The 27,267-nt window shown below is 44.3% G+C and overlaps 2 pseudogenes; one reads left to right on the plus strand and one right to left on the minus strand.

The window, feature by feature from the left end:
- Nucleotides 1-6,711: 6,711 nt before the first annotated feature.
- LOC120925238 lies at nt 6,712-6,822 on the minus strand (annotated as a pseudogene).
- Nucleotides 6,823-7,798: 976 nt separating this feature from the next.
- LOC120916214 lies at nt 7,799-9,551 on the plus strand (annotated as a pseudogene).
- The last annotated feature ends 17,716 nt before the right edge of the window (nt 9,552-27,267 follow it).

Consider the following 27,267-nt stretch of genomic DNA (forward strand, 5'->3'; position numbering starts at 1 on the left):
CTACAAGGTCCTCACCAGGTGGTACAGAGCACCCATAACTGCTACATAAACTTTTCCCGGAGTCCTCGGATCTTTGCTGGCGTTGCCGGGAAGAGAAGGGATCGCTCCTACATATATTTTGGTCATGCACCCGTATACAGGGCTTCTGGAGAGAGGTCCGTCGCATAACCCAGAAATTTACAGACCGCACGCCTGCATCCCACTGTGCTGGAAGTCCCAGCAACCCCCAACGGTAGCGCAATGGCTTAGGAAAGTAGATAATGTTGGCCGCATGGAGGACTTGATTCTTACCAGTCAACATAGACAGGAGAAGTACACAGAGACTTGGCGATCTTGGAACATGTTTAGATACTCTGAGGAGGGTCAGAACCTAAGGGGGGATACCCGGAACTCGGTTCAGGACGGGACAGACACACGAGGAGGGATTGAGCCCCATACAGGGATCCCATGCTCGCGCCCACCCCACCCCCCCACCCTCTCTATTTGCCTATCCTTTCTATTTTCTTTCCCCCTATTGGGTCAGGAGCGGTTCCTGGTCCCCTTTCTATTCTCTTTTCTATTCTCTCTTCCCACCCTTTCCTTTTTCTGTCACTTTCTCTTTAGACTTTCCTTTATCCCAAAAGAAGACATAGCAGTTGTGGTGGGAACAATTATCAACTCCAGACTTGACTATGCAAATGCCCTATATCTCAGACTCCCCAAATACCAAATCACTCGTCTGCAAGTCGTTCAAAATACGGCCGCTCGACTTGTGACTGGGAAAAAAACATGGGAATCAATCTCACCTTCACTGAGATCCCTTCATTGGTTTCCAATAAAAGACAGAATCACTTTCAAGGCACTCTTTCTAACGCATGAGTGTGTTCAAGGAAATGCCCCCCAATATCTATGCGAAAAACTAAAAGCTCACAACCCCAATCGCGTTCTGCGATCCACCAACCAAAATATACTCCAGATACCCAAAGCCAGATACAAGTCAAAGGAGAACGAAGATTTTCAGTCCAAGGACCTAGACTTTGGATCGCTCTACCAACCAGAATCCGACTGGAGGTGAACTAACTTGGCCTTCAGAAGAAAAATCAAAACCCTTCTCTTCTGAGGGCAAAAAAAGTTTACTCAGGGAATGGATACTAGGCGCCGAGAGGCGTTTCAGTTTGCATGTGCTGCGCGACATAAGTTTCTCTCTCACTCACTCACCTCATGCTGGAAACCCGTCTAGCCAAAATGTGCCTGAAAAATGCATCAAGTGCAGCTCGCATAGATGTGAACCTAGACAAAGCCTGTTAGCCATAGTTCAAAGACCATGCAATGCATTATGGACTAAAAATAATTCTGGATGAATATGCACATAAATATTTTGGAACCTCAAATTCTGAACCTGCAGAATTCAGACTTATGGTCACTGCAAACCTGAACCTCATCATCAACAGTCTTAAAGTAGAACTATAGGCAAAACATTTTTTTATTATGGATAAAGTAAGGGAGGGTTATAACTAATTATAGTTGTTACTAATTAAGGAAATTTATTTGCCTATTCCCAGGTCACCAGAACTAGTGACCCCACTGGAAGATTTTCCCTGTATAACTTTTCTGGGGAAAACCTAAAATTTGGGATTTTTCGTTTACTTTCACTTTCAATGATAATGGCAAACAAGACAAATAGAGAGGGTGAATTTCCATAACAGGGGCACAGATAGCATAAAAAACTGACAAGGGTTCTAATGCCTCTCCACCCTACCCAAAACAAAAAAAAATGTTGTCTTTAATTATACTTTAATGCTGCATTGTGCTTCATTTGTAGATAATTGTTCAACATGGTTGCTGACGCTGTCAGAGTAAAATGTTCATTAAATTGTGCTTATATTCTGGACTCCAATATAACTGGTAAAAATGTATTATTTTAGTTTAAAAAATGTAATCATTTTGTTGTGACATGTTGCTTTAGTTTAATTTTGAAAACAATGTATTTCATATACAAAATATATAGATACTTTATTATAAAACAGCTATAAAACAGCTTCTGCTGCCAATCAGCAAGGCACAACATTTTATTTTCACTTGACAAGTATTAAAACTATGAGCAAGTCCCATAGATTACAAAGGATGTGTTAAACAACCAAATCACTTAACTTTTCCATGGTACTTAATGTCAAAATGTCAAGCTGCTTCACCCGCTTATACTTTGTGAGCATAAAATATTGCTAATAGAAACTGTCAATGCAGTTTATGAATAAAAAAAAGCAGTTTAAAAGCAACACCATTGCACAAAAAAAGTGGTGAATACTCAAGAAAAATTTATGGTACAAATATCTTTGCATAGTACTCCGGAGGAAAAGTTGATTTGTAGTTGATAGATTTCATTTTCTACCTTCATCTATTTGCAGATGTAATCACTTTTCTACTTGACTTGATTTTTTTATATATGTGGTCTATAACAAGAGGAGTAAGAAGGTTCCTGACCTTCTGAATTTTAAATGTTTAAACAGAGCTATTTACATTGTGAGGAAATAATTTATGCATCACTATGACAATCGTGATTTAGGAGTAAAAGCTGACAAACTGTTTTAAGCACTGGCTGCTGGTGGACATTTTCTGAAATATTACCATACACTTTAATTCTACACTAAAATGAACAGATACAAGAACACTATTTAAAAATAATTTATTTATATACTTTTATGTTACTTTACAAATAAGTTAACGTTTAATAGGCATGTCACATAGGGAATGCTAACAAACTGGATAAAATAATTCCTGATAGAAGAGAGAACTGAACAATGTGATCAGTTGCGGTTCAGTTGAAATTTTCGTAAAGTTAAGAGACTATGAAAATCAGAACTTCCAAACAAGAAGTCCTATTAAAGGCAATGAAAATCTGAACCAGGTTCTAAAAAAAAGTATGTATTATAGAGAAGCTAATGGTGCAAAATTGAGCAGAATAGTTTGGCAAACTCCTGCAAGCTTGTCTGACAGAGCCGAAAAAACAAAGACTGAGACACTCACTTCTACAAAGAATACTTAAAGTGGAGTTCCACCCTATAAACAAACTTTTTATTAACAGCTTGACTTTAATGTAAAAACAAAAAAAATCTTCATTTTTTTTTTACTCACTTGTATATGGCTGTTACTAGGAAGATTTCGTAATCTGCCTAGTTCCTAGTCTGCGGTGGTTCAACTTCCTGTCCTAATACCCCATTGCGTGAGTGTGATCATTTCCCAGGAGTCTCTGAGCATTACTGTGCCTAAAAATCATGTTATTTCCATACAGGAAATAACGTGATTAAGGCAGATCACAGCGCCATTTTACAATAGGGAAGAAAGCCCTGTGTTCTGACATAACATTGTCATGACAACGGGGCAGGACGGGGATGGGACTGTGGTCTCCACTCAAAGCAACCCAGTGGAAGAGCTGGCAACAGATCAGAGTGCCACAAGCCTCTGCTCTCAACTAACGGAAGAGGGAGTTCCTGGGGCAGTGGATGGGACTGTGGTCTCCACTGACACAACCCCAGAAAATGGTGCGTCACCGAGACAGGAGGATGTCGGCTTTGCTTTGCAAGCATCAGGGGATTTTCTACCACCAGTGGATGGGACTACAGTCTCCACTGGTATACCCCAGGGATGGGGGCCAGTTGCCCCAGATCCCCAACAACATGAGGGACTGAGCCCAGTCACCCTGTCTTCTCTCCAGCGGCTGAAAGGACTCCAGGGAGAAGGGCCAGTCCAGGCCTCTCCCCAGCGGCAGGCAGGTTCTCTGAGAGAGACAGAGGTTGGCGGGGTGAGTAATGCTCTGTTTGGAGAAATTCATTTGGGGTACTGTATGGATACCAGCATTGGAGGACTGGATCTACTGACTGACTTCGGAGTCAACCCGTCTGGGGTCTCCTCCTGTGTCAGTCTCCCACCGAAAAGGGAGAGATGTAACAGGATGACCCGTGACACCCAGAGACTTTTGAGGGATGGGGGATACTCCAGTGCCAGCGGCCCTAAGAACTCTTGGGTCTAAGTTCACCCTGTGCCCCTTTTTGGCATAGGGTGGCTAATCATAATTCATGTATTACATGAGATGGGACATTAATAATAATTCATGTATTACATGAGATGGGATATTAATAATAATTCATGTTTGCAGGATGTCTTGAGATATCACAAGTTGTTGGCTATTCAATGTGGGGACACATTCTTTTGAAAGGTGTTAATTGCATCTACTCCTAGACATTTCATTAACCATTGTGTAAGGCTGTAGGGGTGTTAGTTCAGGTCTGCTCCTAAGACCTTTCCATTGTGTGATAACACTGTAAATAGCCCATTGATGATCAGGTGCGACTACCTGTTTGTCGGAGACAGAATGTCTGTGTAAGATGTGGATTGAGAAGAGATCATTGTGGGATGATGTTTTGTTTGAGTTCTGTTAATGAAGGAATGTGCAGTGATTAGATCATGATAATTATAGGCCGGCGCCGACATGTCTAGAATGTTTAGTAATTAGCTCAAAGAATGTGATTGAAGCCCCCCCCCAGGTGTGATGTGTGGGTGGGGACAGTTTGATTGTTCCTGTGATTTCTGTAACCTGTGTACTGCATATAAGACTGAAAGTTACTATTAAAGTTGTCTTGATTTTGGAACAAGTACAGAGCTGTGTGTCTCGTCTTGAATCTGGGGAAATGGGATGGATCGGATCCTGTTGGTTGGAGTGTCGATAAGCTGTCTTGGATGTGATGGAAGGTCGTAAACGGTGGTGACCGTTACAATACCCTGCAAGATAATGTAATAATGAGCTAGTATGCACAGCATACTAGCTTATTATGATTGACTTACCTGAGAACGAAGCCCCCGAAGTTCTCCTCAGTGCCCTCCGCTGCCATATCTCCGGCGATCCTCTTCCTGTAATCGCCGATCCGGCACTGTGATTGGCCTGCGCGCGCTAGCTGTCAAGCACGGCATTGCCGAGTTTAGCACGGCTATTGTTAGTGCACCTGCGCGCCGTTGTCTGCGGTGCATGCGCCGTAGACAGCGGTCCTGTCATTCGGCGAATATCTCCTAAACCGTGTAGGTTTAGGAGAAATTGCTAACACCTAAAGGTAAGCCTTAATCTAGGCTTACCTGTAGGTGTAACTTGCAAAAGTGGGTTTACAACCACTTCAAAGGATCTCATATTGAACAGGACTTTATGAGGCAAACAAAACAATAACAAATTACTTTTTTTTTTTAAAGTTATTCTTTCTTTATTTAGGGTTACTTGGTTAAAAAATAGCTTTTCAATAAGAAAAATGTATATATTTTTTTGCATGTATCTTTAAAAGAGAAGTTTGCTTTTTGTTTTTTTTGCTAGTCTTTTGTCTACTTTCCAAAAAGGGGTCATTTGGGGGGTGTATTTCCCTGGCATTTTAGGACCTCAAGAAATTAGATAAGCCTCCAGTACATCAGGTGTGACCAATTTTCAGTGATTGGCACCATAGCTTGTGGACGCTATAACTTTCACAAAGACCAAATAATATGCACATATGTGGGTTATTTTTACTAAAGATATGTAGCATTTTTACCAAATTTTCGGTCTTCTTTAATTTATAGCAAAAAAAATACCACCAAAAGAAATCTCTATTTGTGTGAAAACAATTACAAAAAAATTGTATGGGTACAGTGTTGCATGACTTCAAAATGTGAGAGCACTGAAAGCTGAAAACTGCTATAGGAAGGGGATTTAAGTGCCCAGTGGGCAAGTGGTTAACTGATTTTGTTTTATGCACAACATAAAGAGGTGACACAAAAACATGCAGCGGGTACACTAGCCCTCTAAAATCAGAGGGCCCTGCCCTGAATCCTCCGGGTCGTTAGGCTCCTGACAGAGAACAGGATACTTTACACTATGGTCCATCCAGCCAAAGCCAGACGGACCCCTTTGTCTGAAGGGTCTGACGAAACAGACCCGCCCAAATACTTGGTGAGGCTCCCCCGAAGGGAGACCCCATGAGAGAGGGCGAACTAAGCCAGAAGGCCATGTTCACCCTCTCCCAAGACTTTCAGGGCAGGCCCGAGGACCAGCACCCAACTCATCACACCGTGCAAAACGTGTACAAAACATAAAAATACAAAAACGTGACACACACAAAAGAATACATAAAATAAAGTGGTGAAAGGGATAGTGAAGAAGAGAGTAAAATGGCCAGGCCCTCCGGCCAGGAATAAAAAATTCCTCCGGTCCCAGCCAAAAGGCCCAGTCCAGGAGGCAGGTGCTAAAAAAAGCATATTCTGGTGCAGTGACTGTGGTGCCATTAAATCAATGTGACCTCACTCACAGTGATCATCAGGCACCCCTGGACTGCCACTCCAGGGGCACATAAACCATAGGCTTTCTAGTCCCAAATCCAACCCACGACCGGTCAGTGCAGCCCTCCGCTCCTGCTGGATAGAGAGCCCTTCCTAGTTTTCTCATGGAGAGCTGCTACTAACCTTTCCAGGCCCCCAACAACCTGGCGGATTTGCATGGCGCCACCCAGCTCCTCCACCAGATAGCCGACAGGGGCAGCACTTACACCGACTAGCCAGAAGGCCGGACTAAGACTCGGCAAAAAGACCAGACCCAGTGCAGCCACCCATCCTCACCAGGAGCACCCTTCTGGTCGGCTTCTTAGTCGTCGGCCCCGCTGACGACAACTAAGAACGTCCAGACACTGACACTGCCGAGACCGTCCTTCCAGGTGCAATTACGCCATCGGATTTGTCTGTGCCCTCCCCACACATGGGAGTAACTACAGCGCCTCCTCTGACAACTGATAAGAACAGATACTACACTTGGTCTTAGCCAAAAGGCAGAGAAGTGAGCAATTAGCAATAATAACTCCTCAGTTGAACCTCATTGGCTACGATACTGCCACTGCTCAAAGCTGTGGTTAACTGATTAGGTAATGAAAAAAATATATACTAAGTTTACTTTCAGTCAAGTGATCATTAGATTCAGAAAACAGCTTTTCAAACCACCTTTTTGGATGGTAAGTGAGGTCATAGCAGGTAATACCTAACTTTTACAGGAAAGGTATAGTTTTCCGAAAAGCTACCATAGCTTATATATTTGAATCAATCTCCCTCTTACTACCAATATTCTCACCCCCCCAACACCAATCTAAGTTATCTCCCCAAGCCAGTCTGTCCCAATACAATTCTCCCCTCTTCACAAATTTACATACCTCTGACTCAGAGTGGCAAGGAAGATGTTCTTCCTCCCAGCCTCCTCCTTGCTTATTTACTGTATGTAAACAGAGATTGGACTGTGGGAAATATTTTATGTCAAAGCTGAGAAGAAGCCTAGGGGAAGCTTCCCTTGGCTATGAAGTCTGAGACAGGCAGCTGCAACTGAAGGGAAGAGATTCCATCTGCAGCAGTGGTACACCTTTACACATTTTGGCCCTTTTCCAGTCGGAGCATTAATTAATGCAAAAGTAACTTAATGTTTTTGGACAAAATTACCCCTTTATTGGACTGGGATTTGGCTAATCAATAAATCTAGTTATATATCTTATCCAGGCATTTCTTTTCCCAAAACACCTCTGACATATATTTATATACCTTTTAATTTTAAATTTTTTCTTGCTTTTTATATATACACCTCGGACTCGGATGGTGAGATGTCACTTAACAAAAAATTATACATTTTGCATGCGTTAACAGCATTAATAAGGCAATGTCCAGTTTCATCTGAAACTACTTAACCACTTGCTTCCCGCCGGACGACTATATACATCCTGTCTTTGAAGAAGATGAATACCGTTGTTATGGTAGCAGCTAGCTACCATAACCCTACACAAAGCTAACTAGTTTTGAAATATGGGGAACAAAGGAGGTGGATAATCTTGGTCTTGATGACTTTTCAAGTCCCTATCAGGATGAAGAAGTTATCAGTAAAACCCCCACTCTTGCTCAGCTAAACAGTGAGGACTCTCAGTCAGTTGCAGACTCTTTTAGCTACACGGAAGGTTTCCTTGGAGGTAAAGCCAAGTTTTTCCAGGAAAGAAGGTGGCATCGGGAAGGGTGGCTGCTCCGGTTTGTTCATCTAAGACTGCCCCTGTCATCGAAGTGCCATCCCCTGACTGCTCCCAAAAAGCTGCCAAGACAGCAGCAAGTACCCAAATGGTAGCAAAGACTAATATTTCTTGTGATGAGAAAATTAATATCCATGGAGAGTGCAAGGACTATGTAAAAAAGGCTAAGGTTAAGATCAGCTCAGCACTTCCAAGCCGACCAACAAGCACTGTGGTTGTCATAGATGCAGCCAAGGAAAATACTTGTTTTTGTGGTGCTGTAGCCAAAAAGCAGGAAAGGACAATTGAAGAGCCCTCCATAGGCCGAAGAATCTGTGCCATTTTGCCTTTCATAGAGACTCAAAAGCTTTTCTGTCCTCCGCAGAATGTGGCCACAATTGGGGTTGTGGAAGCTACTGTTACTGTTTCAGCTTCTGTGTCTGATCCCTCACAAAAGAAAGAGGAGCACAACTATTCACTTTTCACCTCAGAGGGGCTTACCGAATCGGCCATCAAGACAGATGGCCAGCAGGACAATGAGGACGAGGATATTGATTTAGATGAAGAAGAACATGATGAAGGATTTGGTAGTGAACACAAACTTTCTGAGAATGAGGAGGAGGAAGAAGAAGACAATGAAGATGACAAACATGATATCAGTGATACCTTCTCAGAGCCAGGTTATGAAAATTATTCTGTTGAAGATTTGAAAGGAATAACTGCCGTGTCATTGAGAAAAGAGGAAAGCGAAGGTATTTCTGGGAATATAGCGAGCAATTAATGCCTTCTCAACAGGAAGGGATGCTGAGACCGTCTGAATGGGACAGAGACACGCTTTCCAGTAATATGTACTAGAAGAATGGTCTGCATCACGGCAAGTACACTGTGAAGAAATCTCGCAGGACAGATGTGGAAGACCTGACTCCAAATCCAAGAAAACTTCTGCAGATTGGTGGTGAACTGCTTAAACTGAATAAAGTATTCAGTGACCTAACACCCGTATCGGAGCTTCCTGTCACTGCCAGGCCGCGATCTCGTAAGGAGAAAAACAAGCTGGCTTCCAGAGCTTGCCGTCTAAAAAAGAAAGCCCAGTATGAAGCCAATAAAGTGAAGCTGTGGGGCCTGAATACTGAATATGATAATTTGCAGTTTGTGATCAATTTAATAAAACAAGAGATAATGACACAAATACAAATATCATGGGAGGAATGGTCATCAAGCATGGAGCAGAAACTGGATACTCGGGGGCGTGGCCTGGACAGGCATGTGAGCGGTCGCATAGCACGGAGCTCTCGCTATCGATCCTCCAACGATCCTTCCCGCGGCGATCCTGCTGGACAAAAACCTGCCAAAAGACTCACCAGACCTTCCCCGGTGCAGCGGTACCGTTTTCAGACCATCTCTGACTCCCGCGATGGCCCGCAAAAGCGACAAAGACGCAATGGCGGCGGCGGCCCTGCAATCCCAAGATGGCGCCGGCCCTGCTCTCACACAGCGTGCTCCGCGAGGCTGGGAGAAACCCCAGGACGCAAGTAAGTCCACAAAGGCCCAAAAACAGCAGGGAAGGGAGCAGCCTAAGGACATGCTTTATTATACTCAAAAGCTGCAGGGCCCTAGCAATCCCTTCCCCCCCTGCTGCCAACCCCATTACATGATGCTGGAGGGCAAAATGGCGCCTCCACACTAGATGACACGCTGCCCTTGGAGGTGTCCCTGGACCAAGATCAGATCACTGACATGCTAGAGAGGTCAGCAGATGCCCCGCAGCCCACGTTAAGCGAGATCCTGCAGGCAGTGCAGAGATGCACAACCTCTGTGACGGCATCTGTGGATGGCTTAAAATTACAGTTTGGAGCACTGACAGAAACTGTGTCATTTATTAGACATGATATTCAGAAAATCAGAGAGCGGACCACGGCGGTGGAGGGACGCATCAGTGAGGTGGAAGATCAAATACCCCCCCTTACCAGGGATACGAGATCGGCACTACAACAGGCGGCCCAGGCGAACGCCAAAACGGATGACATCGAAAACCGTTAACGGAGGAACAACGTACGCATAGTGGGGCTCCCCGAGAAGGTGGAAGGTAGGGACCCCACGACATTCGTGGAATCTTGGCTCCAGGAGGTATTTGGCGCGGAAGCGTTTACCACGTTGTTTGCGGTAGAGAGGGCCCACCGCACACCTCCCAGACCCCTCCCGCCAGGCAACCCGCCTAGACCCATGCTTGCCAGGCTCTTGAACTACAGGGACAGAGAGATTGTACTTCGACTGGCCCGGGAAAAGGGAACGGTGCACTACAACGGCGCAAGGGTCTCATTCTACCCAGACTTCTCGGCAGAAGTACAGCGAAGGAGAGCCAAGTTTGCCGAAGTCAAGAAACGTCTACAAAGAATCCAGGTCACCTATGCCATGTTGTACCCGGCCAAGCTGAGGGTCACCGCCAGAGGACAAGCAACATTCTTTGAAACCGCTGCGGAAGCCGCTCATTGGCTAGATCGCAATGAACAAGACCTGAGGAGGAGACGTGATGCGGACGAGGGAGACTGAAGCCCGGAACCACACCCGGTGGATTAGGTACGATACTTGCTGAATGTGGGAGTCTTTTTTCACTACTTGTGAAGCGGGACATGTTCATTGTTTCTTCTTTTTGTTTGGTTAGCGCTGGCTCAGTGCTTTGAAAGCTGATATTTCCCTATGATGGAATCAAAGCGGTTGTGGAGGAGGCACCCCCTCCATGTTGCGCAAGTTCGAGATCAATCCCGCTTGAAGGGGTGGACTGTTAGGTGCCCGGTTGGCACGGAGTCCCAGAGACTATGTTCGTTTATTTTTGTTTCTTTTTTTGCTCACCTCAGTACACGTTTTGCTGCCTCCCTCCCCCTCCCCTTGTACTTGTGCACCCCAGCACACCCCACGGGTGGATAGACTTGTGCAGGATTGCACGCCCCACTTCTGACATCAGTGCCCAAACTCAGCGGCCCGCACCACTAACCTGGCTCAGGACTGATCCGCTAGGGTGCACACCCCATGGCGCTGTTGCTTTTTTTTCCTTATCATGGCTACCACGCCAATAGTGACATGGAATGTTCGGGGAGTTCATGACCCTTTGAAGCGTACCATGATCAGCTCCTGCCTGAAAAAGTTTCACCCGGCCATTGTGGGCCTACAGGAGACGCACCTCACGAGGGACACATCAAGCTGCCTGGGTTTTTCCTGGGTGGGCAAGGCCTACCACTCCACTCACACCTCCTATTCTCGGGGGGTGAGTGTGCTGGTACACAAATCCTTGGCTTACCAGGAAATTGATTCGGCAGTGGACTCTCATGGGAGATATGTTTTTCTATATTGCAAAATTTTTACTGTAACAATGATACTTGCATTTGTTTATATCCCTCCTCCGTTTTCTAGAGAAGTTATGCAATGCCTTTTGTCATACCTAGTGAGTAAGCCAGATATGCCTGTTATGATCATGGGGGACTTCAACGGATGCCTTGACCCCAGACTAGATAGGCACCCGCCAGTCTTACCGCCGCTAGGGGGAAGAGGTACCATTCTGAGCCGCCTGTTGGCGGAGGTGGGTTGGATAGATGTGTGGAGAGCCAGACACCCGACGACCAAACAATTCTCCTGTTTCTCTAAGACCCATGGGTCGCTGTCCCGCATTGACTTGTGCGTAGGGTCCCCTCATATGTTACACATGGTCTCCAAGTCAGAGTACCTACCCAGAGGGGTGTCAGACCACTCCCCCCTGGTGGCACACTTGATCACCCGCCCGGCATCCTCCCTGCCCAGGGCTCCCTGGAAAATGAATGCCTTTTGGCTAAAGCTATTCACTTCTCACGAACGGGTAGGACTGCAGATAGGGCAATACTTCGCAGAGAATGGTCAGGGGGTTGTCACAGTAGAGGGATGGGATGCGTTTAAGGCGTGCCTTAGGGGCACTTTCATAGCTGAAATCACCTCTGTCAAGCGCAACTCTGCTGCCCTTTTGGAACAGGTAGGGGATCAGGTACAGAGGTTGGAGCTGCAGTTTGTGACGGATCCCTCGGACTCCGCGAGGGAGGCTTGGATATCGGGCCAGGATTCTCTGGACCGGTTAAGGGCCTCCACCGCGGAAAAGAATCGCTTTTTTACAAAACAGGCCTATTATGAGGAGGGGGAGAAGACAGGCCGACTTTTGGCAAGGATTGCTAGGTCCCAACAGGCGTCCCCAGCCATAGGAGCAATCCGTGACTCTCAGGGACGGTTAGTGAATGACCCCGAGCAGATCGTTGCCGTCTTGGCATCTTTCTACTCAGATCTGTATAAACCCTGCGACGATTACTCTGATAGCGAACTACAGGCGTACATGGATGCTGTGGCTCTCCCGACTTTGAGCGGGCGGGCTCGGGCGGAGATGGACGCTCCACTGACCCTTACTGAACTAAAGGAGGCTGCAGCCTCCTTTCCTACCTGTAAGGCCCCGGGAGATGATGGGATCCCCATGGAGGTATACACCCAGTACGGGGGGGAAATCCTCCCCAGGTTACTGAGAGCATTCAATGCCTCATTTGATCTGGGGAAACTTCCTACATCTATGACAAGGGCCAATATTATCCTACTGTTGAAACCAGGCAAGGACCCCCTCGATCCAGGCTCTTACAGGCCCATTTCCCTGCTGCAAAGCGATGTTAAAATCCTTGCAAAAGCGCTAGCCATGAGAGTAAACAAGGTCATCCTATCCATAATCCATCCCGACCAAGCAGGGTTTATGCCTCGCAGCTCCACGGCGACCAACCTTAGGCGCCTATACCTTAACATGCAGACTCCGTCGGACTCCGCCGGCCACCGGGCACTGTTGTCACTTGATGCCAATAAGGCTTTCGACAGTGTCGGCTGGCGGTATCTGTGGGCTGTATTGACCAAGTTTGGCTTCGGCCCCAACTTTCTAAGGTGGGTGAGACTACTATATGAAGCACCACAGGCGACCATGCGTTTATCGGACAGGATGTCCCAGCCCTTTGCTCTGGGCAGGGGGACCAGGCAGGGATGTCCCCTGTCCCCCCTGCTCTTTGCTCTGGCAATTGAGCCACTGGCGGCCCTGGTGCGGGATTTTCCTGCAGTCAGGGGCTTCCGCTACGGAGACATGCACGAAGAAATCATGCTTTACGCAGATGACATGCTCCTGTTTTTGGAGGATGCAGGGGAATCCTTGAGCCGGGTGATGTCCCTTGTGGTGAGGTTTGGCCATTTTTCGGGCCTCACCATCAACTGGACTAAGTCAGCCCTAATGTTTCTGGACGGGCCTCCCCCGTCCGACGTTGGTCCCACATGCCCTGTCCCCGTGGTGACCTCCTTTAAGTACTTGGGGGTGTATGTCTCTCCTAGGGTGACCGACTACTGTAGTCTAAATGTTTTTCCCTTGCTGACTCGGTTTAGAGACAAAATCCATATATGGAACAGGCTGAAAATGTCCCTAGCGGGTAAAACCAACCTCATCAAGATGATTCTGATGCCGCAGTTACTGTACCTGCTCCACAATTCCCCAGTAGTCATTACCCTCAAAACGTTTAGAGTGGTCAATTCGCTTTTTAGGCAACTGCTTTGGCATGTTAAAACCCCCAGGATAAAACTGGAACAACTACAGCGCCCCAAGGAGGGTGGGGGGCTGGCCCTTCCTAACCCATGGATCTACTATTTAGCAGCACAGCTACAGCACCTAATCGGTGCCATGTCCCCGGATCCGGCTGGCTCCTCGGCTAGGCTCTTACTGCTTGGCTCGGGGGCTGCGTCGATACCAGAGGGACTTGAGGCCCAGCAGTTTCAAAAACCTAATAAGAAAATGCCCACCTTCGCGCTTACCCAGAAGGTGTGGAATAAGGCGAGGCAGCTTCAGGGGGTCACAGGATTTACTGAATTCAGCCCGATTTGGGGGAACAATTCGTACCCTGAACTGGCCAAACTAGATCAGGGCCCAAGGTGGCGCCTTCAGGGCATAACGCTTCTCAAACAGTTGTTCCGAGGTGGCACGCTGCTCCCATTTGATACCCTACGGTCCAGGTTTGCACTCCCCCAATCCATGTTCTTTTACTACTTACAACTGCAACATGCAATTAGAGCCCAGGGGGACGCGGTGGAGTGGGCTCAGTCCCCCACTCCGGTATTCCGCGTCTTGAGGGCCGCATCTGAGACTAAAGGTGTTATTTCGCAATGTTACAACATGTTGCTGGACACATTTTTAGGGGGTCACCCCATGAAGGTAGCAGACCAGTGGGAGGCAGACGTGGGCCCGATGACAGGAGACATGTGGGAGGAAGCGCTGCTGGCGGTTAACAGCTGCTCGCTTAATGTAGCACAGAAGGTATCCCAGCTATATATTTTATTGAGGGTCCACTTTACCCCGGTGAAACTCTTTAAGATGGGTGGGGTCACCGACCCAATGTGTAACAGATGTAAGGTAATGTCTGGTGATCTGATTCATCTGCTGTGGCGCTGCCCCAAGCTCCACAGGTTCTGGAGCGGGGTCCTGGAAACACTTAATTCTGTGTTCCAGGTCTCTGTCCCCCTGGAGCCGGTACATTGCCTGCTTGGAGTACTGGAGGGAGTAATCACGGAGGAGCTGACTCGACTGGCTTTTAACAGAGCACTGTTCCAGGCCAGGAGGGCTATTCTCCTGAAATGGAAACTAGAGGCTCCCCCCACACTTAAATTTTGGTTGACACACATGGGCAAGATGCTTGTTATGGAGAAATACATTTTTCAACACAGAGGGAACGCGGGCAAATTTGACAGGCTGTGGGACGCGTGGCTTGCCACACCTGGCTTGAGTCCTATGGAACTAGTCCAGGGGAGACTGTTGAGCGGTAACTAGACATCTCAGTTATGGGGAGGCGGGATTGGAGGGCATGCCATCGGTAATTGCTAATATGTGATAGATATTGGATGGAGAGGTTTGTGCAAAGTGTACTGTATATGCTATAACTGTCGTGTCATATTGTTTCTTTTCTATGTATGTTTTTTTCTTTTCATCAAAAGGTTTATTAAGGCCAAAGATTGCGATACAAAAGGCAATATAAGGTAAACATGTTATACAGTGTTTCTATGTATGTTTTATGAGCAATAAAAAAAATTTCCGAATTAAAAAAGAAGAAACTGGATACTCTTATCAAAGAGACTAACAGGAGAATAAATAGGTGGTTCCTGGCCCTCCAGGAATTTAGTTTTGTGGTAACGCATCGCCCCGGTGCTAAAATGGGGAATGCAGATGGGTTGTCCCGAGTGCATGCCTGCCTGGCAACCTGTGTCCCAACCCTAGGGTTGAAACAAGAGGGGGGGTATGTGACAGTAAGTCAGGTAAATCTGTGGGTGTTGTCACAGACGGGAGATACATTTCTGCCTTGTTTAAACAATACACCAATTGTTATTAGGCGTCGGCTGCGAGAAGTAGCCAGAAAAGGTTCAAGGGCGTTGGAAGACTCCAGCTGTTCAGAATGAGGCAATTAAGGCATCTATAAGTAATCCAGAGGATTACCACTGATTGGCTGCAGGATCCTGAGGCTTTCTGAGTGAAAGAGAGCAGTAGCTGGAAGTCTTCTGAGGAGGTGAGGTGGTGATCGATTTTTCTGTGTGATAAAAATCAAAAGACTATTGTTTTTCTGCTGTATGACCAGCAGTGTCTACCCAGCAGTAGGCTGTGCTAGACTCCATACATAGTTTGCTGTGTGGAAGGTAGATGCCCAAAGTGGCCAGGGTTTATTTTATGTTTGATTTTGTTTATGCTGTTTGGATGCTTGCACTTGTTTCCAGCAAGATGGACGAATAAACTAAAATCTTTGTTTTCAACCGTCTTCGACTGCCTGTCTGTATAAATTCAGTGTGTAGTGAACCCATCCAGGGGGTTACACACCCCGCTACCGAGCTAACCCCTTACAATATATATAATGTTTGGGGTTCTAAGTAATTTTCTAGCAAAAAAAAAAACAGTTTTTAACTTGTAAACACCAAATCTCAGAAATAGGCTTGTGATTGCACTGGTTAACAGCCCCAATACCCCTTTTGATGCCAATCTCTAAGAGACTGGCTTGGAGCAGTGGCATATCCCTAATGTTTGCAGAGCATACAGTGTGGTGAAGGGACCGATGTATACTGTTTTCTCCTGAGCTCTGTACTGTCTGTCTCCACTATTAACTACCCTCTCTTTAATGCTGGATCCCATCATCAACAGTCCTGTACTGTGTGTTCCCCTCTATTAACTTCACCCTCTGTACTTCCTATTCCCACCATTAAATTGCTCTTCTGTTCTTCTTGCCCTCACCATCAACTGCCCCCTACCTTCATGCTACTTGTTCTCCTCCTAACACTGACACAAATGCATTTTTTTCTCCCACTGACACAGATGCAGGTTTTTTTTTTTACCTTCAGTAACACTACCCACTTAGGGACATCATTTATTTTCGTTGGCACCACTGACAAGGGACATTTTTTTTATTTTCTGTGATACTACTGGCACAGGGACATTTTCTCCTCACATTAATGCTGGGCCATTGTTTTTCCTTTGTTGTTATTATCAGTATTTTAAGGGTTCAAAGATGTTTGCATATGTGTGCACTGTATACAGCTAATAGACACAGATTATGCTTAAAGCGGTGGTTCCCCCTTAAAAACAACTTTTTTTTATTCCACTGCCCCCCCACATTACAATCGAATTAAGGCTCTTATTTTTTTTTTGCTGCTGTACATACCTTGATACAGCATCTTCACCCGTGCATTCGGGTTGCGAGTCCCGCGGGAGTGGGCGTTCCTCACATGCTGTTGATTGACGTTTTGCCCAAAAACGAGCTCTCCCCCCGTCGCGTAAGCCGCATCACGATTGGCGAAAGGAGCCGAACGGCGATGCGCATGCGCAGTATAGCGCCGACTCGCCGTTCGGCTTTAACCACTTCAATACAGGGCACTTTCACCCCCTTCCTGTCCAGGCCAATTTTCAGCTTTTAGCGATGTGACATTTTGAATGGCAATTGTGCGGCCATGCAACACTGTACCCAAACAACATTTTTATATTTTTTTCCCCACAAATTGAGCTTTCTTTTGGTGGTATTTGATTACCACTGTTTTGTTTTTTTTGCTCAAATAAAAAAAGACAGAAAAGTTTGAAAACAATAAATATTTTTTCTTTGTTTCTGTTAGAAAATTTGGAAAACTAATGGGAACTGATGAGGTGGCATTGATGAGGTGGCACTAATGGGCACTGATGATGAGGCACTAATATGCAGCACTGATGGGCACTATGAGACGATATGCAGCACTGATGGCCACTGGTAGGTGGCATTGATATACAGCACTGATAGGCAGCACTGATGGGCCCTCATAGGTGGCACTGATGGGCACTTATAGGTGGCACTGATGGGCACTGATGGCAAAATAACAGTATAACATCAGTGTAATAACATGGAAGAATGACCAAAGAAAAATAATCATATGGGGTAAGATACGTTTGCATTGCCGTAGATATAACAAACCAAATAACACAGTGTTCCAAAAGTCTCAAAAGATTTTACTGTGAAGAGAATTTTGTTATTGAAACTTCTCATTGCCACCAGAGGTATGCCATCTGGTAAAATACACCCCATATCAATTAAACACTAAACCATCATACTTGTTGTCCATAACTTAGGGACAAGTCATAAAGAATAAAAGTCAATTGGTATTGTGACACCATTGCACGATATAGCTATCAAGTCCAAGCCTAAGGAGAGTAGGAGGTCTGTCACTTAGGCTATGATTGAGTATTCCAACAGAGTCCCATAATACCATTGAAAGTGACAACCTACTCATTAACTGGAGAAAATGGAAAAGGATTCAAATACTCTATAATAACTGCAGAGGATAAGGAGTTCCAGGAGGGAGGTAGTGCTAGGAAGGGAGAAAATCAAGAGAGAAGATACAAGTACAACAGAAAGGAAATATACCTGTGTGGGAGGTCATAATTCAATATCTAGGTACAAAAGAGTAAACATGCATGCAAGATTAAAGGGCAACATTCATATACGTAGCCCTGGGTTCCCAGGTCAGCTCAAATCTCAACAGAGTTCGGAAGAATGCTGGTCATCTTCTCTTGTGTCATCATCCAAGAGATTTTCTGCTTTGTCATTATTAATGATATGGAAGGGCTCTCCCAGGCCTGAGCAATTGTAATTTTAGCCACAAGTAGAATAAACCTAATCAAATTTTCTGTGAATTTCAAAGTTATAGCTATTTGTTGATTGAGAAGAGCTGTCCTAGGGTCCTGGGACATCAACACCCCAGTGATCTTGCAGATTAAATGAAAGATTGGATTCCAAAACCCTCTGGTTCTGAAGTACTGCCAAAAAATGTGCAGCAGTGAACCCGTATGGCCACACTCTCTAAAGCATAAGGCTACTTTCGCACTGAAAGAGCCTCTCCTTTCACTCCAGTGTGAAAGCCTGAGGGCTTTCACACTGGAGCGGTGAGCTAGCAGGATGCTCAAAAAAGTCCTGCTAGCAGCATCTTTGAGGTGCTGTAGGAGTAGATAAATGCTCCCCTCTAGCGACCAAAAAGCGATGCAAAAATGATGGTAAAGCACCGCTAAAAATGGCAGCATTTTACCGCCGACGCCTGTGACGCCTCAGTGTAAAAGTAGCCTAAAGGGGAAACAGCAGGATATATTTTTGCAAGGCAAGTGAGTACCATGTACCCACGGGAACTGACTTTTAGGTTGGCATCTATCAGAGATATATTATGTATGCCCTTAAAGGAACTCATAAAACAAAGATGCCAAGTGCCCATATCCCATTCAAAATTAAGGTCCCGTTCCCATCCAAGTATTTAATAGGTTTTCTCTGCGGACTCTGTTAAGGTTGAGTGTATTAGAGAAATACCTCCTCTCATCTTAGTGACTTTAGAGCACCACTGTTTATAAGGTGTTAATGGGCTTGGTTTTGCAAACCCAATTGAGTGTAAAAAGTGAGAAATTTGGGTGAAGCGAAACTTCTCAGAGAGTGGCATCTCTAATTTACTAACACAGTAGCTAAAAGAAAGTGGACCTGAAGAGTTAATGAAGTGCCAGATTCTATAGAAACCTTTGTCTGTCCACTATTCCTTGGGGGAAAGAGCGGGTTGTTGAAGAAATATGCTAGGGGATGCCACACTGAAGCGATTTTAGATAGCTTATGGAGGGAATCACATAAGGCTATCAAGTGAGACAAAGCAAAGTTGGGGAGTATAGGAGGTTGGGATTTGGGGTCACTCCAAATGAGATCCTCTATAGGGAAGTTGGGGGTTGATTGTCTCTCCATAGCAACCCAATCAGGTTTGGCGCCTCTAGAATAAACAATAGAAATCTAATCTAAATGAGCTACCTGGTTGTACCACCATAGATTGGGGAGTCCCAGCCCCCCTGAAGCTTGGATCTATATAATATATGTTTAGAGGAACATGTGTCCTTTTGTAGCTTAATAAATCTATATTTTAAGATTTAATATCATAAAGATATGATAAGAGTTAAATAAGAGTTCTTTTGACCAGAAGTGAAAGCTTCAATATAAAAAAACATTTATTAGAGCTTATACAAAGTCTAATCTAACACACACAACCTATTTATAGTCCCAAACAAGCAGGAAACCGTAGGTTGAAATACAAACATTTACATGGAGGAATATCGAGCATATTCCTTTAAAATATTACAAGCGTGTGCAGTTGTTACATGTAAGATAGACCTATACCATAGTTACCCTTTAGACCCATCCTTCAGGCCATGCTTACACAAAGTGAGCTGCCTTCACCTCTGCTGTCGAGTATATATCTCTATGCTGATGTCCCATTGGTTGGCCTAGTTAGGATCAGGATTGGAGGCCTCACTACATAAGTCAGCCCCCTTTCATGCAAATCCTGGTGACTATATCCGAGCAGCAGATTAAAGTGAAATTTCCCAGGGTTAAAGGGTGGGGCTATCTTCATTGCACATCCCAGCATGGGGTCAATCACAGAAAGTGGTTTTAACTCAATGGCTCTGAATTGTCTAGTGGGAACAAAGGGCTTTCCTCTGTGCTAAATGCCATATATTAGCAAGCTAAATGAACAATATAATCCATACGCTAAATGAAATATCTTCAGCCCCTACTAAATGAAATATATTCATAATTACAATATATATATATATATATATTCATATATATATATATATATATATATATATATATATATATATATACAAATACATACAAACACATATACAGCTATCTAATTTAGATTACCCAAAAAAACATACGGCAACACTTTCTTCCCCCACACAAATTGGACTATAGATGATTGCAGTTTAGAGAGATGGGCCTTGATTACTGGAATGGAAAGGGAGCGGAACAAGTAAAGAATTTGGGCAATAATGTAATTTTGATTGTGAGGACTCTGCCTAGCCAGGACAGCCCCAGGGATGCCCAATGTGATAGGTCAGTAGAGAGTTTCTTAAAGAGAGGGGAAAAGTTAATGCTATATAACTGGTCTATAGAAGAGGCCAAATACATATCTAAATATGAGATTGACTTATTATTCCACGTGAAAGAGAAATGGTCCCGCAGGCGATACACTAGAGCGGGGGTGGGGGGGGGTAGATACATTAAGGGCCTTATATTTGGACATATTGACTTTGAGACCAGAGACTTGGAGAATTGTGTAGCAATTTGAGAATGTTAGGAATTCAAATGAGGGGAGAGGTAACAAGGGGAGAGGGGAGAGGTAACGAATAAGAGGATATCATCTGCAAACAGGGCACATTTATGGGTACGCGATCCACAACGCACACCGTGAATATCAGGGGCTTGTGGAACCCAGCTTACCTTGCAGAGCACTGGAAGCTTCTGGTCCAGCTCCCATAGCCCCTCCTATGTGTAGGTCACCCTGTGTCCATTTGGGGCACAGGGTGACCGAGAACTCCAGTCTGATCTGTACTATTTAGACTCACTGTACAACCACAATGAAATATATATATATATATATATATATATATATATATATTTACAGTGGGGCAAAAAAAGTATTTAGTCAGCCACCAATTGTGCACGTTCTCCCACTTAAAAAGATGAGAGAGGCCTGTAATTGTCATCATAGATATACCTCAACTATGAGAGACAAAATGTGTAAACAAATCCAGTCAATCACATTGTCTGATTTGGAAAGAATTTATTTGCAAATTATGGTGGAAAATAAGTATTTGATCACCTACAAACAAGCAAGATTTCTGTCTCTCACAGACCTGTATCTTCTTCTGTTAAGAGGCTCCTCTGTCCTCCACTCATTACCGGTATTAATGGCACCTGTTTGAACTTAGTATCAGTATAAAAGACACCTGTACGCAACCTCAAACAGTAACACTCCAAACTCCACTATGGTGAAGACCAAAGAGCTGTCGAAGAACACCAGAAACAACATTTTAGACCTGCACCAGGCTGGGAAGACTGAATCTGCAATAGGCAAGCAGCTTGGTGTGAAGAAATCAACTGTGGGAGCAATAAGAAAATGGAAGACATACAAGACCACTGATAAGTTCCCTCGATCTGGGGTTCTACACAAGATCGAAATTAGAAATTTTAGAAAGAAATTATCAAAATTATCACACGAACAATGAGAAAAAATCCCAGAACCACACGGGGGGGGGCCTAGTGAATGACCCGCAGAGAGCTGGGACCAACGTAACAAAGGCTACCATCAGTAATACACTACGCCACCAGGGACTCAGATTCTGCAGTGCCAGACGTGTCCCCCTGCTTAAGCCAGTACATGTCCGGGCCCATCTGAGGTTTGCTAGAGAGAATTTGGATGATCCAGAAGAGGATTGGTAGAATGCCATATGGTCAGATGAAATCAAAGTAGAACTGTTTGGTAGAAACACAACTTGTCGTGTTTGGAGGAGAGAGAATGCTGAGCTGCAACCAAAGAACACCATTCCTACTGTGAAGCATGGGGGTGGCAACATCATGCTTTTGGGCTGTTTCTCTGCAAAGGGAACAGGACGACTGATCCGTGTACATGAAAGAATGAATGGGGCCATGTATCGTGAGATTTTGAGTGCAAACCTCATCCCATCAGCAAGGGCATTGAAAATGAAACATGGCTGGGTCTTTCAGCATGACAATGATCCCAAACACACCACCCGGGCAACGAAGGAGTAGCTTCGTAAGAAGCATTTCAAGGTCCTGGAGTAGTCTAGCCAGTCTCTGGATCTCAACCCCATAGAAAACCTTTGGAGGGAGTTGAAAGCATGTGTTGCCCAGCAACAGCTTCAAAACATCACTGCTCTAGAGGAGATCTGAATGGAGGAATGGGCCAACATACCAGCAACAGTGTGTGACAACCTTGTGAAGACTTACAGAAAATGCTTGACCTCTGTCATTGCCAACAAAGCATATATAAGAAAGTATTGAGATGAACTTTTGATATTGACCAAATACTTTTCCACCATAATTTGCAAATAAATTCTTTCCAAATCAGACAACGTGATTGTCTGGATTTGTTTCCACATTTTGTCACTCATAGTTGAGGTATACCTATGATGACAATTACAGGCATCTCTCATACTGTATATATATATATATATATATATATATATATATATATATATATATATATATATATATATATATATATATATACTGTATATATATATATATATGTATATATATATATTGTCTTATACTGTTGTGGACTGTTTGCTGGGTTATCAGGGGTGTGGCTGTATTCCAGTTTGTTTGTGTCTGCCTTGTGAGAAATGTATTATGGGATGGATATTTGTATTTGTGTTCCTATCATGTAAACCCGCGGGCAGGGCAGAGAGGAGAGGTGGGAATTCCTCCAAGAGCCCTCTCTGCTGATAAAGTGGTCTATTGTTCAAATGTTTGAATACCTGTTTGTTACTTATTGCTGATTGAACATTTTACCCCCTGCCCTGAATCCAAGGGAGGGGGCATTGTAACTGAGTGGGTATCTGTGTATCTGTGTTTCAATAAACAGTCATGTTCCAGCTTAGTAACTGAGCTAATCTCGTCTGGTTCTTGGTTACAATATTCGACTGTAAAATCTAATATCTGAAGGTCCATATTGGAGGAAGTGACTCAAGTGGAGTGCGACAGGGATCCGTTACAAGGATGGATCCTGATGGTGACAGCCAAGGTCTCTATTGCTATAGCAGAAATGAAAGGAGATAGTGGACACTCCTGTTTAGTTCCTCTATCTATATATACAGGTTCTGAGTAAATGTTTCACCTGTGGTGCTTGTATTGGTCCAGTAGTGCACCAACACCTTTGCAGCCATTGTTCTGCATGCTGGGTGTTTGGTGTGCTCCTGCACCTTTAAGGAGGGGTGGCTCGCCTTCAGTCCACCTACCCTCATCTATCCATTAGAATGCATGTGCCTCCATTGTGGGGACACTCATTGTTTAGTGTTAGGACCACAGATTACAGGGTGCCTTGGCGCGGCTCTGTGGCTCACGCATGCGTTTGCAAATGCGTGCAGACAAAACCCCTGTTTTTAACGCGTACTGTTTGACAGGTTAATTGGCTGTTCTGCGAGCTGGTCGGTAAGTAGGCTTGGTTTTTCCCTGGGCATTCCCCTGGTTTTGTTGTTACCTGCTTTAGCCTTCCAATGCTACTTACTGCTATGGCCAGCTATAGATGGGGCGGTGGACATGTTTATATTTCACCTGTGGTGCTTGTATTGGTCCAGCAGCGCACAAACACCTTTGCAGCCATTGTGCTACATGCTGGGTGTTTGGCGCACTCCTGCACCTTTAACCACTTAAGCCCCGGACCTTTAGGCAGCTAAATGCCCAGGTCAGGTTTTGCGATTCGGCACTGCGTCGCTTTAACAGACAATTGCACGGTCGTGCGACGTGGCTCCGAAACAAAATTGGCGTCCTTTTTTCCTCACAAATAGAGCTTTCTTTTGGTGGTAATTGATCACCTCTGCGTTTTTTATTTTTTGCGCTATAAACAAAAATAGAGCGACAATTTTGAAATAAATGCAATATTTTTTACTTTTTGCTAAAATAAATATCCCCCAAAAACATCTATAAAATTTTTTTTTTTCCTCAGTTAAGGCCGATGCGTATTCTTCTACCTATTTTTGGTAAAAAAAATCGCAATAAGCATTTATCGATTGGTTTGCGCAAATTTTATAGCGTTTACAAAATAGGGGATAATTTTCTTTTTTTTTTACTAGTAATGGCGGCGATCAGCGATTTTTTTCGTGACTGCGACATTTTGGCGGACACTTCGGACAATTTTGACACATTTTTGGGACCATTGTCATTTTCACAGCAAAAAATGCATTTAAATTGCATTGTTTATTGTGAAAATGACAGTTGCAGTTTAGGAGTTAACCACAGGGGGCGCTGAAGGAGTTAGGGTTCACCTAGTGTGTGTTTACAACTGTAGGGGGGTGTGGCTGTAGGTCCGATGTCATCGATCGAGTCTCCCTATAAAAGGGATCACTCGATCGATGCAGCCGCCACAGTGAAGCACGGGGAAGCCGTGTTTACATACGGCTCTCCCCGATCTTCAGCTCCGGGGAGCGATCGCGAGGGGGCGGCTAGAAACGAATAGCCGCGCCCTCATCCCGAATCGCTCCCCGCGGGTTACCGACCGCCGCATGTACCGGGGGTGTCCGATCGGACCCCCGACCCGCGGAAAGGCGGGGACGTACATGTACGCCCGTATGCCTCTACGTGCCATTCTGTGGACGTATATGTACATGCGGCGGAGGTTAACCGGTTAAGGAGGGGTGGCTCCCCTTCAGTCCACCTGCCCTCATATATCCATTAGAATGCATGTGCCTCCATTGTGGGGACACTCATTGTTTATTGTTAGGACCACAGATTACAGGGTGCCTTGGCGCGGCTCTGTGGCTCATGCATGCGTTTACAAATGCGTGTGGACAAAACCCCTGTTTTTAATGCATACTGTTAGACAGGTTAATTGGCTGTTCTGCGAGCTGGTCGGTAAGTAGGGTTGGTTTTTCCCTGGGCATTCCCCTGGTTTTGTTGTTCTGAGTAAATGCCCTGCATTCTGACTCCAGAAGGGTGAGAATAGAAAGCTTCTAACACTCTGATGAAGTTAGGGCCAAAGTTCCATCTGTTGAGGATAGGGATAGCCTGTCATGTTCTATTTTATTACATTCTATTAACTTTTATTCTATTCTTTTTGATTCTATTGCTTTATTGTTTTATATTCTATTTTATTGTAGTTTTTAGAAAATCGATTTCTATTTTTTCAAATTCGATTTGAATTTGTTTTCAAATTCGATTCGAATTCCTTTCGAATTCGATTCAAATTCGAATTTCGTTCGCGTTTTTTCGAATTTGTTTAAATTCCTTAATTTTGTAATTCGGAAATTCAGATGCATATGAATTTCCGAATAATGAAAAATGTGTCTGAATTCGAATTCGTAACAAAACAAAATGCACATGTCTAGTCCACAGAACTGTTTGGTCTACAGTCTGTTCAATGGCTTTTATACGTGTGCCTAAACTCTGTAGATCCATTTTAATGGAGTTAGTTATTTGTGCTGCAGTTTGGGCTAAACTATCTGCCAGAATTTCAGAGAATTTGTTGAGGATCTGAGTGATGTCTGGAAGCAGGCTTGGGGTGAGGAGAGTAGCCTATTGCAGTGTAGTGAGGACTGCAGAACTAATAATCAGTGAGCCCAGGAGCTCATTAAATGATCTGCCCAGAAGTGATTCCGTGGATGCAGGAGAATCTGCAGGGAGGTTAAAGGAAAGTATTGGCATGGATAGAGGGCCTTAATGGTCCTGAGGTGCAGGGAGAAGGTCTGCAATGGAGTTTGTGTTATCCAAGTCTCCTCCTGAATGAATTGCAGCCTCCATCTTGGAATGTCCCTGAGCCTGATCTCCAAGGTGAGACTCAGATGTGTCCAGGTGCGAGGGAAACAATCTGCTATCAGTAGCTGGCGCTGAGGCTGTTACTCCGGTGGAGCGGGTCAGAGCTCCCGATTTAAGCCACCATCTCGGGAGCTGCCGCGCATGCCCCTCCTGAGGGCATGCGCGGCACAATATTTACTCAGAGATGGGTTTTAAATATTATTCAGAGATGGGTTTTAAATATTTCTATATCCCTGCTACCTCCTAAAGGTAAATGTGCAGATGTGTTTCAGCATTGTAACTGCTACACCATTGCCAAAAATTTGATTAATAACAAACATGGGCTATCATTTTTGTTGCACTGTCAACATCTCAGTAGTCTGTCTGTGTACCACAGCCACTGTATTTTTATATCTGTGTGCAGATGAGCGGATTGTGTTTTTTTACACAATACCTGCCAATAGGATGTGAAACAGGGGGAGTATGTACAGGCTGTGGGTACTGCGAGGGCACAATGGTGCAATGGTGTAAGTAAAAGTAAGTCTGACCCAAGTTAAATGTAAAACTTGGTAGATCAATTTGGTCATCTCTTATTGCCTATTGCCATTCAAATGCTCAAGCATAGACCACTATTTTTTAACGTTTTCATGTTTTAAGGGAATTATTTTTAAAAATTGCCATTTTTTTATTGTTCCTATAGTTTATGCAGTATATAATATAAATATGTGCACACTTGCTAAATGCTCTCAGTGCCATTTAAATAATATATGAACATCAGCTTTTGTTTTTGCAGTCTATTAGCATGCAGATTTTGTTTGTACTCACTATCAAATTTCATATCTACTTACTGACTGAAAAGTGTAGCAGTCATCTTCTTTATTTATGTTAATAACACAGTAATCTCATTATATTTTATGGTTTTCTAAATAAAACCTACATCTTAACAACTTACTACGAGGGTTTTACAACCTCAAGAAATTGCAGTATGCAAATAAAGTTGCATTTCAAAAAAGTCGTCCCTAGAAAATTACATATCTATGCACTTTCAGCAAATACTGTGCATTAATAATGTATTTGTAATAAACTGCATCAGCTAAAAAGATGGCAAAAATGTCATAGCCTCTGTTACTTGTAAATGCACCTGAAACAATTTTTCCCTAAAATTCAATATTCTTAGTATATTGAGCTTATAAGCCATTGAGAAAAGAGGCACAGAAATGTAGATATAAATGTAACAGATACAGACTAATACAAGTTTTTTCCTTACAGGTTTTTATTGTATAAGCCAAGAAACGGTAGCCCAGGCCAAGAGATCAGAATATATGTTATTACTATAAACAAACCTAATTGCTAAAAGCTGAATTTTGCCATTTTTAACTGCTGATAAT

The sequence above is a fragment of the Rana temporaria genome, chromosome 1, assembly GCF_905171775.1.
Source record: "Rana temporaria chromosome 1, aRanTem1.1, whole genome shotgun sequence".
Taxonomy (NCBI): domain Eukaryota; kingdom Metazoa; phylum Chordata; class Amphibia; order Anura; family Ranidae; genus Rana; species Rana temporaria.